General features: G+C 47.9%; 1 long non-coding RNA gene across 1 annotated transcript; it reads right to left on the bottom strand.

Moving 5' to 3' along the window:
* Nucleotides 1-430: 430 nt before the first annotated feature.
* Nucleotides 431-9,371, bottom strand: LOC145652676 (uncharacterized). Its single transcript, XR_014118940.1, has 3 exons — nucleotides 9,273-9,371; nucleotides 756-905; nucleotides 431-661 (listed from the first exon to the last, which is right to left on the bottom strand). It is a non-coding gene; the product is annotated as an uncharacterized LOC145652676 (long non-coding RNA).
* Between the last annotated feature and the right edge of the window lie 3,631 nt (nucleotides 9,372-13,002).

The following is a 13,002-nucleotide window of genomic DNA, read 5'->3' as shown; positions in this document are numbered from 1 at the left end:
CTTCCACTGAACCCTCCACACCAGTGTTTGGGCACAACCGCATGACGTGTGTGTGTGCGCGGCCTGTTTTCAGGCAGCTGTTCTTAGTCTCAAGTTTACCCTGGATTACACCAGGTCACACACATTCGCCACAGTCCTGATAATCTGTTTATGTGCAGGTTGAGCGGATTAGCACCGCGCTCCGGGATTAACCCTGTAGGGGTATGTACACAGTATAAACATATGTAATAAATTAAAAGCTGTGCCTGTCCAAGAAGTCACATGTGGTGCTCTCACTTGTGGGTTTTTCCCTAGCTTTGAACGGTAGAGGGTATAACAATAGCGCACCCTGCTGGCCAGGAGGTTACAGGTGTTTTTTGAGCATAAAAACATTTGTAATGCAATAGCCAAAGGCTTTTAAAGTTTAATATTAGGCCCACAAATTGGTCTGCACTGTGGGGTACTTTAAGAAATTTGAGAATTTTAAAATACCTTTTTTTTTTTTTTTTACATATTGTTAAATTTTTTTAATGTTATATAATCCTTTTGCATTTTTAACCTTTTTGACTTTTTAAATTGTTCCTTTTGCTTTTAGATTTAATAATAGTGGTGATTGAAGTCATCAGGCGAGTTGGAGGCTCGCGTCCTCCGACGAGGCAGGTGGGAAGACCAAGCGACCCCCCTACGGGAGAACAATTAAAGCGAATGAAAGTGCCGGGCGTTAATTATCGCCTGAATTACCCTGGAATTAACGAGCTCTCCATCCTCGCACGCACCTGCTGGCAGCTGAAACCTCACGGCATGATGCCGTCGTTGGATCGCAGCGCATTAGCGCGAGCTCGAGGAGACACTCTGACGCTGGTGATCCGATCTCGAATTTTTGACCTGGAACAAGGCGGCCGACCACGCCCGACCTCGTCACTACTCTATAGAGAGAGACAGAGAGAGAGAGCGAAAGAAAGAAAGAAAGGATGTTTTTCCTCCTTTATTCGGCACACAAACTGCGCGGATATAAATGATACGAATGACTAGAAAACCTCCCGACCTCACCTACCCAATACAGAGCGCGTTCCAAAATGCCAAAGTGTGCAAAGCTTCTGACGGACAAGGAAAGCAAAAGCCTACGAGAAGGTGAAGAGGCCGCGCGCCTGCCCTTCACCCTGCCGACACACACGTGGCCCTGGACGACGCCGGAGGTCGGTGCCACGCTTTCATAGGTGCCCTCTTCAGGTGGTCTGAGCCTGAGCGGCACCCCGTCGACAGAGACGCACCAGTTCGTAAAGCCCCTTTGGTTAACGGGAAAAGAGATTGCACGGTGTGGATAGAAGGATAGAAAGGATAGAAAGAAAGAGTGATATGAAGTTGCGAGGTTTTCGTGAAAGCTGGAGCTTGGCGCACGTACACGAGACAGCAGGGGGGTTTTGTGGAAGTAGAAATACAGTCCTGCAGGGAGGATCACTGCCTCAGATACGAAATCACGTAGCCAAGAAGCAAGCTGAAAAGATCAGAAAGGAAAAGAGAAAAGGGGAAAGCCAGAAGCGCTACTACACACACACACGCACTCACACACACACACATACACATACACACACACATGCACACACGCACACACACACACACGCACACACGCACACATACACACACACACACACATACATACACGCACACAAACACACACACACGCGCACACATGCACTCACACACACACACACACACACTCACACACACTCACACACACATACACACACACACATACACGCACACAAACACACACACACTCACACACGCACACACATGCACTCACACACACACACACACTCACACGCACTCAAGCACACACACACGCACTCACTCACACGCACTCACACGCACACACACGCATTCACACACACACTCACACATACACGCACACGCACTCACACACACACACACACTCACACATACGCACACACATGCACACACACGCGCACACACACACACACACACACTCACACACACACACACACAGGGCTGCTCGAACCTTTAATGGTCACACTACTCATGCCATGTGTACAGTGCTGCTCTGTTCGAACAGTTTATCTGCTCATGCATGGAAACCAACAGCTTACTGACATCAAGCCTTGTGTTTCTATATTTGCTTTAGTAAACAGTGCAGTATTGGGCATGATCACTGATGCAGTTTTAAATTTCACTAGTGCCCTTGATGTAATTTCATAGTGGCTGGAGCCTCCACGATCAGAGACCCACGCTTCCACCTGCAGCCATGCAGCTAGCGGATGAATTCCGATCAGGGCCAGGGCAGGCATTTCCCCCTGGGCCGCAGAGCCCCTTGGGCCCTGGAACCTCTAAGAGCCAGCAGGGGCAATGGCAGGCAACCAGAGGCTGTGATTCAGGAATCTCTCCTAGGGTCTGCGGCTCGAGTATGACGGGGGACAGCCCGTCAGGTTCCTCGCCCAGATAAACTCCAACAAAACGCCCTCTGGGGAGATGGGGCTTGTGAAGAGAGGGACATGCTCTCTTGCTTATTGGTGTCTACACATCGCCTTCGTTTACATACGGAGCCAAGGTTCATCAATAAAATCACCCCACTCGAGCTCTTTCACTCTTTCTAAAATCTTTTCTAAAAAGCGTTAGTGGCAGTGGATTCTAACCCACTGCGACCCAGTGGATGCTTCTGATTAGCAATGAGGAAAAGGGCAGCTAAGCCAACCCGATGTTCTTGTGAACCTGCAAAGCGAGAAAGGCATCAGCACTGTGAAGCAAACTTCTGGGCGCAGCCTGCAGGCACAGTGGCCGAAACATCCTTGCAGGCATGGGGGCCTAACCAGCCTTGCAGGCACAGTAGCCTAACCAGCCTCAAAGGCACAGTGGACTAACCAGCCCTTTAGGCACAGTGGCCTAACCAGCCCAGCAAGAATATTGGCCTAAACAGCCTTGCTGGCAAAGTGGCCTAACCAGCCTTGTAGGCACAGTGGCCTAACCAGCCTTGCAGGCACAGTAGCCTAACCATCCTTGCAGGCACAGTGGCCTAACCAGCCTCATAGGTGCAGTGGCGTAACCAGCCTTGCGGGCACACTGGTCTAACCAGCCTTGCAGGCACAGTGGCCTAACCAGCCTTGCAGGCACAGTGGCCTATCTACCAGCGACCTGAATTCGCCACTTTAACGGCTCAAGAGAAAGTTGGCGCAGTAGTGGCAGTGTTATTGTGGGATGCTGCGCAAAGAAAAATGCTCCAAGACTCAGCATGCTCATCCACTGAAAAGTACACGCACGTACACGCATGCAGCGCTAGAAATCCAGGATGTAACGCCAGTGTTAATTGTGGGCACACGTTAGAATAAACAGCCCTGAACTGGAGAAAAACAGAAGGAGGAAAGTATTTTAATTAGTGTAACATTCTGCGTATCGAGTTGCTGTGGGAGGCATCGACGGGGTGTTCCATATTCTCTGCCGATTTTGCATTTCATCAATGATGTTTAAAACTTAATTAACACAAGATCAATTGTGTTTACACTGTAAAACGGTCGAGGCAGATTTTAATTAGAATATCCGTACATTATTAATGGCATTAACAAGATCTGAAATTAGAAGACGACAAGGGTTGCTTGCAATTAAAAACATCACTCAGGGAAAGATTGCATGAGTGAGAGAGAGAGAGAGAGAGAGAGAGAGAGAGAGAGACTAGCAGTCTTAACAACTTATCAGACACAAATAAAATCAAACAGAATTTGTAACTACTTCAAATTTATTGGCTGACTTACTGAGGGATGGTTAATTGCGACAGATTGATATTAAAAGGTATTCTGAGCGCCTGTGACTCAGTGATTACGTGTCTCAATTGAAGTGAATCCAGTTACACAAAATTTCTATTATTGGTCTTGCTGAGTTGTCATCTCTTCGACACCCTTCTTTTAAAGATTATTCATGTGTACATTCATAATTACAATTTTGAGAGCATCAAGACACTCCTTCACTATCTATGCTTTTTTGACAAACACATTAAAAAATAATTATAGGCTAAAGTGTGACTAAAAGGAAGATGCACTGCCTGTGTAGCACATTCTGGAACTATTCTTCATCATATCCTTGAAGTCAAATGCAATTATGGGGGAAAGGGAACAGTAAACATAATCTACATAAGTAAACAAACAAGCAAAATTTGCATTATGGGTAAACTGCCCATATTCACGTGATCACGGGTCACTGAGTCCTCAGTGTGTTTTGCATGCAAGATAGCACTCAGAGGGCTTCTCCGTGAGGCTTTCTCCGGGCGCCCGAGATCCAAACGAGCAGTTATCAGGAGCCGTGCAGGCGGGAGCGGCGGCATTTGCAGGTGCTGAGCTCGCGCCGGGCTTGTGCTGCCCTCGTCTCCTCCTTGTCTGTTCTTAGTCTCTTAGGTTACCCATGCACCACTGTTAATATTCTGCACTCTACAGAGACTCCGCGATAAACACGGCCGAGACGAGACACAAAAAACCGCTCGCACTTGCATCCGCGCATACCGGCAGGGCCGCGCGGAGAAATCGGCGCTCTTGCACGAATGCTAATAGCGCGCGGGTCCGCACAGATTTCGCCGCCTACATCACTGAGGTCAGGCAAACACAAGTATCCTACTTAGTCACGTCTGTGCATCGAAATTTGCCAAGCACAAAAAAATCCCAACAACAAACAGAGCATGCACAGACCTTTAAACTCACCGGTCCACCCCCATGAGTCTACTTTGTATTCCAAGCGCACAGCTCAAGAAAAGGAAATCTGAAAAATATCTTAGCCGAGGGAAAGCTCAATCGATCCCATGTCCACCCAGTGGGCAGACTTTGCCTAGTCCTCTCAGCGTCTCTCAGGACCTTCGCCTCTGGTACACATGCTTAATTGCGTCCTCCACCGACATGGCGGGTCAAAGATAATCGACCGGGCTGACAACCCCCAGTGACCGCATTCCCCCCGACAAGGGTCTACTTTATTACGCCGCCTCGTCCTGCGCTCATTGACTTTCAGATGAGTGATACCACTGTTTAATTATTACAGTATCAAACAGGGGGCCACTGTTCTGGGGGACGTAGCACAGGGCGTGACTGTGGCCACTCTGGAGTGGAGGACTGGCGTTCACCACCATGCAAACCACGCAAATGCGTGGGAGCCCAGAGATCAGCAGGCCCCCTGGTGGCCACAAGCGGTTAGCTGAAAAAGAAAACGCTTTCTTTCATTGTCTGACGCCAAAATGATACCGTGACATACTATCTAGCTAATTAGGACTCTTGAAACACCAGTAGTGCCCATAAATGAAAGAAGATTAGGAAAAAGCAACCAGTGTGGTTTAATTCTGAATGCAATAAGACAGGGAAAGATTGTACGAGGTGGAAAAATATTGTATTTTGCTGTAAATAATAAAAGTCTTAAAAGAACTTTGCTTGGGGCCCCATAAATACCAAATCTACCCTTGTATGTGTGTGTGTATTTGTGTGTGTGTGTGCACGCATGCAATACATAATTGCTTTATGGCACATTGCTTCATGGCCTCTTCATGGTAGCCGTCAGGATTTTTGGCAGAGCGCCCTGACAAACATTCATACAAACAGATGAAACACGTCAAGACACGATACTGTGACGCTCTGACACTGTGACACTATGACACTCCGTCCAGGCTACAAACATTAGCGCTAAGGAGTCCTGTCAAAGTGCCCTGGCGGCACACTGATGCAATGTCCTCAAATGTTTTACATTCTGCTGTGCTTCTGCGAATATAAAAGGCTTTCAAATTCTCCTTCTAGGCTATTTTTTGTCAGTCTGTTGAGGTCCAACAGAACCGTACTCGCTGTGACAAACAGAGTTAGGCTAGTCAAACTGAATCACCCACAGAGGCAAACAGAAATAAAATACACTGACACTAATGGGCCTAAGGAAAGACAATTAGAAGATATGCCAGGCAACATGGTCCTGCCACTTGTAAGGTCTAGAGTAATTTGATGCACTTGACCTGAAGCAAAACTGATCCCGCGAGCAACCTTCCAATTATTTATTTATTTATTTACTTGCTAGAGCTTTCAGATGTGAAACCCAACCTCCGGCAGGGATGTGCTCCGATAATGTTTCTGGGAATATCCATTAATTAAGCCCCACCACCAGCTTTCCATCCCACCCCACCCTTCTCTACCCTGCCCCATCTCTGCCATATTCCCTCCACCGATTCCTGGGGATCTGCAGTTGCAACCTGATGCGGTATTCAGTGGTTTTATTGCGACCAGCTATCTCGTTATCCCCAAACTGTCCCAGAAGGATGGGAGGCCGCCCAGAGGCCAACAAAATGAGAGAAACCACGACAGAATCCTTACTGAACGTTTGGGTAGCAAAACGTGCTGGGTGGGATAACCTAATAAGCAAGAGAATAGCCTTGGCCAATAGGAGAAACTGATCCAGATAAGTAGACCTGGTCCAGGAAGTTGACAACTCTGGTCCAGGAAGCTGGCTGAGCTCCAGCTACGACACAACGGCACGGCCTCTCCAAATAGGAAGCGAAGGATACTGACGGTTAGTCGCATTGCAGCACGCAAGGGAGGCCTTCTCCTCCCACGCCAGATCCGAGCTTCTTCCATATGCAGGGTGATTGGAGATAAAGAAACGCGGGCCGGCCGTGACGTTGTTTGTTTGTTTCAGTATAAGTGAATTGGCTCTACGCAGATATCAGGCTGCTTAGATGCCTTCTAAAACAAACAGGTTGGACAGGTTTTCATTTAATACAGTAGATTAGATATGGTCGCCACTGGAGGGAGAGTGAAGGATCGAGCAATGCTCCTGGATGTTGCAACGCCTTGAGAAACATCTGTGCCCCCACACGCATCACGGCTCGCTCACAAAGAGCTGCAGTCATGGCAACCCAGGTTGTGGCTGCAGGTTGCCAGTGGAGCAGACCGTCAGCGCAAACCACAGAGGTGTAATCAAGCTCACGGGCACTTTCAACCAGGGCCTGTTTAGTGCTGCATGCCTAATACAGCATGACAGCTTTAAACTCCCATTAATAATCAAATAATCGAATTAAGCACATGACTATGAAGTGAATAGAAGGGTATAAATACTCAATGCTTGACTGTTCTCAAAGCAGATGCTACTCCTAGCCCAGTACAATAATAGAGTCACACTGCATCAAGTTATCCTATTAATTCTGAGACAGATGCCCCCCCCACCCCCGACACTTCAAAGTCTGCGTCATCGCTGGGGCTTAGCTGGAAGACTGATGAGCGATAAACATAAAAAGTTTCTTGAAGACAGAAAAAGCGTTGGCATTTTGCACTACAATCCAGGCGAAGCCACCCACACCAGGGGCTCTTTCATCTTTCCACGGCTCAACAAAGCCCGACTCAGAAGGTCGAAGCTGATGTGTAAGGATGTAGAATGTCTGGGAGAGAAGCCCCCAAGTGTTATGGCTCCTGGGCAGAGCGAGAGAACAAGAGCACAACAGCAGCTCTTAGCAAGGCCTCCCACTGCGAACAGTACAATTCATTGTTTGCCGGCCAATCACAGCCAAGCCTGGACATGAGCTAATTGGTAGGGTTGTTAATTGTAAGCCAGAGAATTTGAATGAACAAAAGGCATGAAGTGGTCTGCCAGTGAGTCGGTAAGAGGACCACCCAAGAATCCAAACGGGAGGCTGAGGTACCAAGGTTTTGTTGTGTTTGATGGGCACAGTGTGTTTCACTGAACAAGCGAAGATGAGTTGCTACTGATGTATGTTGTATGATGTACAGGTACAGTGCACCCTATAAGTATTTGGAAAGGCGCCATACGTATTGTTGTTTTGATTCTGCACTTCAGCAGACTATATCTGGACAAACGGTGCAGATAAGAACAAACGGTCCTAGGCAGACTCTAGATGAGGCATATCCAGAGCTGACTCTAGGTAGGTCATTTGTCTCTAGAGCTGACTCTAGACAGGGCATTTATCTCTAGAGCTGACTCTAGACAGGGCATTTGTATCTAGAGCTGACTCTAGAGAGGGCATTTGTATCTAGAGCTGACTCTAGAGAGGGCATTTGTATCTAGAGCTGACTCTAGAGAGGGCATTTGTCTCTAGAGCTGACTCTAGACAGGGCATTTGTCTCTAGAGCTGACTCTAGAGAGGGCATTTGTCTCTAGAGCTGACTCTAGAGAGGGCATTGGAATCTAGAACTGGCTCTACACAAAGCATTTGTATCTGGATGCTCTGTTGCTGTTTTCCCTCAATGCAAGGAGCCAAGGAAACAGAAATGCCAGGAAAGGTCATCGTGGGTCCGGCAAATCAATCCGAGAGTCATGACACAAGGTGTCACATGTCAACTAATAGCGGTGCTAATAATCAATATCGCATGGTTAGCAGTCGAAACACGGCAGACCACGTGAGTGAGCGGGTGAATGAGTGAATAGGTGAATGTGTGCAGAGATGAAGCTCAAGAACACTACCCAAGATGCAGACACTGATGCGTGACCACAGGGGCCTGAAGAAATGAAGGATCACCGTTTGCGAAGGAGGACCATAAACCAACTGGTAGAGTTCTGGGGACAAAATCGCATGGACAGATGAGGCCAAGGTTAAACGTGCATCAGAGTGATGGAATGAACGTCACCTCATCTGCGAACCACGGCGACACAGTCCTCGGGAGGAGCCGTCTTTACTCGTGATGTGTCTGCCAGCAGCTGAGATAGGACAAGTCCTGAAGTGGACGGTGCTTCACTTCACATCAGGATGATGGGCCAAAAAGTACAACGGTCCAGAGACCCAATCAAACACTCGAGCCAAAGACTCCCTGAGCTGATGATAAGGCAGAGGGCAGAAAGGCCTGGGACAGAAGCAGGAGTGGGAAAACAGCTCCGTTCCAAGGCTGCCATGATGAGGCGGGAAGATCACATTTATTCCCCCCGGGAAACATGTCTAGTGCAGTGAAAACTGTGTCACTTTGCCCAGTTAGTCACCAAAGAATTTGCCACCAGGAAATGACAATATTATCCATGATCCATTGATCTGTCGTACTAATCACGAGCCTGGAGGTGTTGAAAATGATAGTAGGAGTGGCATGATAGATTCCGCACCCGGAATCTGAATTACCCTCAGACGAAAGTGGACTAAAAATAAAAAAATGGTCACTGTTCAAGCACTTACAGACTATACTGCACAAGAATACCATGCTGCACAGCTGTAGCTTTTCTACATGGGCCCAAACTACTTTAAAGGAATACTATTCCCTTTACACAACGAATGAGCAACACTTAACACATGAGATTTAAACCAGAAAGGTAATACGTCTCTGAAGGTTTACACTCACTCAGGTCATTAAATCGTCTAGTAGAAACTCCAGGCGGCATAATCTAGACGACAGGCAATAGACTTCAGAATAACCCGCCTCACTCCGCTGATCTGCAGTATATCTAACCCCATGCAGCAGGGCCGTTTGAAGAAGTTTGAACAGGTTTTACAGGGAGTACCAGTAGTTTGCTGGTCTGTAAACCTTTCAGGCGTAAATTTATGTGGGCCTGATCAAGGCCAGCCAGCTATTAGAAGGAAGCGATTGAATTTCATGCAGCGTGGCTTTAAGGCTTGCTAGAGCCCGAGATTAATCACAGCTTATTCTTGCTCTCTAAACCTCAACTACGTGAAACCATTGTTCACATCACAAGCTCCATCAACAACTTCTTCATCTTGTTCTATTGCCATCGTGGGCCCAGCCCCCTCATGAGGTCGTTTTTGAAGGCTGTTCCTTGTGAAAGAGGGTAGACACACACACACACACACACACACACACACACACACAAATATAGTGCAGGAGCACTTATGCAAGTCCCTATGATCGAGTGCTCGTGTGTAGCATGCAGTCTGGGGGAGAGCTGGCGCTCTCTTTGCTGAGCTCATGCTGCGTCTCCAATATGCTCAGGCTACCATGCTGTTGAGAGGCAGAAGTCGCCGCGTCTTGTACATTGTAGCAAGCAAACGCCAACGCCTCCACATCGCCCGCTCCAGAAACGGATCAAGGGCCAGTCGGAATGAGAGCGGCTTTCAACACATTGGTGCCGCGTCGCTTTCCGTGACTCAGCCGGACTAAGCAGGACATGTTTTTACAAGCGGCAGGCTCCTGCGGCCGTGCCACGGGGTCGTGGGGGGACCCGGGAGGACCCGGCGAGTTAATGCGGTGGGCGTTTCCCCCCCGCTGGGAGTTTCTAAGAAAAAACATGGGAAACGCAACAGGCTGATTAACTGCAAGGAGAAAGGCCAGGACTTCCACTTTAACAAAGAAGCGCGTGATCCCAGCTTTCCTGCGCATGATCCCAGCTTTCCTGTGCAAGCGGTTTCCTCTGCAATCACGCCACTGGCCTGTTTTCTCAGCCGCACGGCTGCGGTATTGGATGGACGCGGGCTGAAGAGCCTCCGCACAGCTGCGTTCGAGGACGGGCCTGGCCGTTTGATACGCCGGCACGGATTCTGAAAGCCTGCCGCGTAATGGGACTGCTCCCGCCTCATGGTCGCGCCTCATGGTCGCGAACCCGAACGAGCTCAGAGCAGTGCCGCATTGCACTGCAACGCTAACGCAGAGCGGGACATTTCATTCCTCTCTCGTCCGACTGCAGGTACAAAGCAGATGCTTGTATTGCGAGAATAAGAACTTTATGCAAGACATGATTTGTTCGTTTAGACAGGAAGGAAAAATGATCTCTCTCTCTCTCTCTCTCTCTCTCTTTCTCTCTCTCTTTCTCTGTGTGTGTGTGCTTCTTTCCAGTCCTCTAAAATGGGAAGAGAATGTATTTGTCAGTTACATTATGCACCGTAAATGACAAATACAGACTGTGATGTGCCCTTATGAAGCTTAAAAAGATTGCTCATCCAACCTCTAATTTGTGCATATATGTTCCATTTTTATGCAACCCACTTAAAATGCTTCCAGCAGTTATTAAAATAATGTGATTGAAACTCATGCAGTGCAACTTTAAGACTTACTAGCCACCAACCCTTGTGTTTTGGTCACATACAGTACATGTGTCATCTAGCTAAAGTTTTGTTTGCATTCCACAGTATCCTAGAGCAATAATTCTAACGTACACGGATGACTGTACCTTTAGTCAACTATGGTTATTTTCGTTTACTTTGCTAAATGCGTTAAATAAACGCATAAGCAAAATAAATAAAAAATAAATATATATAAAATAAATAACGTTCATGCACAGATTCTGTACCATAAACGTTCCACATTAAGCATTGGACTCACTGGAGCAGCTGTTTGATTTGGTGTTGCAGTTTGAACTGGGATGATAAAACGTGATATTGATTTTGAGGCCATGTGACACAGGCGACCCCGTGATCAGCGCACAGCTCCGTCATCACAGAGAGACGAACAGGGCAGGACCAACAAAGATGTCCCCTCCAGAGTTCGCTCTGTGCCGTGCTGTGTCATCTTGCTCTGCTACCCTGACCATAGTTTGGAGTTCTTTTTTTTTTTTTGTCCATGTTCCAAACCGGTCGGAGAAAATTGTGTTTCTGGCATTGAGCTCAAATGGAAGGGGCTGTTGCTGAAAGTGCTACATGGAAAATACAATACCCCACCCCCTCTACTCCATCACCCCCCCCCAACCCCCCCCCCCCCCCCCAGCTGGTGGACTGCTGTCTGGCAGTCATTTACACATCTGTAGCTGAGAATTCCGCGCACGGATCATTGGAAGTCCCCATGCATTTTTGTGTCCTGGCCACAGCAGATAGTGGAGAGGTCTCACACTGAGCCACCAGTGATATCCCAACTCCTCCTTTATTCCAGGGGCAGGAGCTGAGGGCTAATCTCTCCGGGAATCTCCAGATACGGAGCAGCCCTTCCGATAGGATCAGCTCCGGTCGTGTGACTCGCTGCACTTGAGCGACCCGGCTTGCGAAGTGCTTCAGCCCTCCTCGGCAGCCCCATTGGCGGATAGAATTCGCCTCCCCACTGACCGCAGGAACGCAGACACAATCTCGCACTGTCCGCCCGCCAATACGGACTGCCTCTCCGAGAAATATTCAAGAACCTCTGCCTCTCACTGCTGGGCAAAAAAAAAGGGCTCCTTTGTGCTAATGCCCAAACAGTGACTTGTGAGAGCACCATTTGGTCCCAGTGTGATAAAGAGTCTGAAATGGCTGAAAGAGTACATGCTTGAAATGCTTCCTGGAGCAGCCTGATATGAGCCGTCGGGCTTGGCCCATGTGTATTTTCAAGAGCGCGCATAATGTTCGCCCTTTCGGAAGCCTGCCACAGAAACGCTGCTTGAGGAAAGATAATCCAAGCTGCGAGACTGCTCTTTCCATGCCCTTGGAACCCCCCCCTTCCCTATTCCCAGGATCTATAAATGTCAAATGTATGGTGTTAATTTGCGCTAAGGCACGGGATGGCTGTGATGGGACCATATGCTCAGCACCCCTGGTTAATGCGAGCCATGCATCATGCGGTCTCTCTCTCTCTCTGAGAGGTTTTAGTCTCACCTGCTGCAAACGTTCTGCTGTGGTTTTCTCTGCTCTGAACTGATCTGGCTGGGTCCAGAAGGCCAAGAACATATGTAATGAGGCATTGAGACGTGGTCCATATTCTTTAGAGCTGCAAGCCTCCAGATAGGGAATGTGTAATGATCACAGACAAGAACACGACGAATAGTTCCGTTCTTTGAAAGCTTGGACCTTCTGGGTCTCTGACGTGGGCTAAATTCAAAATGCCACCCTGTTTGGATGCATTCCAAAATGGACACCACTGAGAGAGAAGGGAGTCACTTTGAATTCAGCCAAAGTTCATTTTCAGATGGCAAATCTGAATTAGAACTCATTATTTTTTAATTCCACAACCACAAGCATTATGAAGAGAATACTACCATTTTATGTGCTATTCTGTCTTATCCCTGGTGATGCCTCTTTGTATTTCAGGGCATGCAAACACATTCCTAAAATCAAGATCACCTCATAAAAGATCAATAAACATAACCAAAATAAAAACAAACTCATAAATGAACTTCCAGCATCGCTGGTGACATCAGGTCACAGTGCTCTCATCC

This window comes from Electrophorus electricus, chromosome 20, assembly GCF_041902795.1.
Source record: "Electrophorus electricus isolate QZ-2024a chromosome 20, ASM4190279v1, whole genome shotgun sequence".
Classification (NCBI taxonomy): Eukaryota; Metazoa; Chordata; class Actinopteri; order Gymnotiformes; family Gymnotidae; genus Electrophorus; species Electrophorus electricus.
This window is presented reverse-complemented; position numbering and strand designations above follow the sequence as displayed.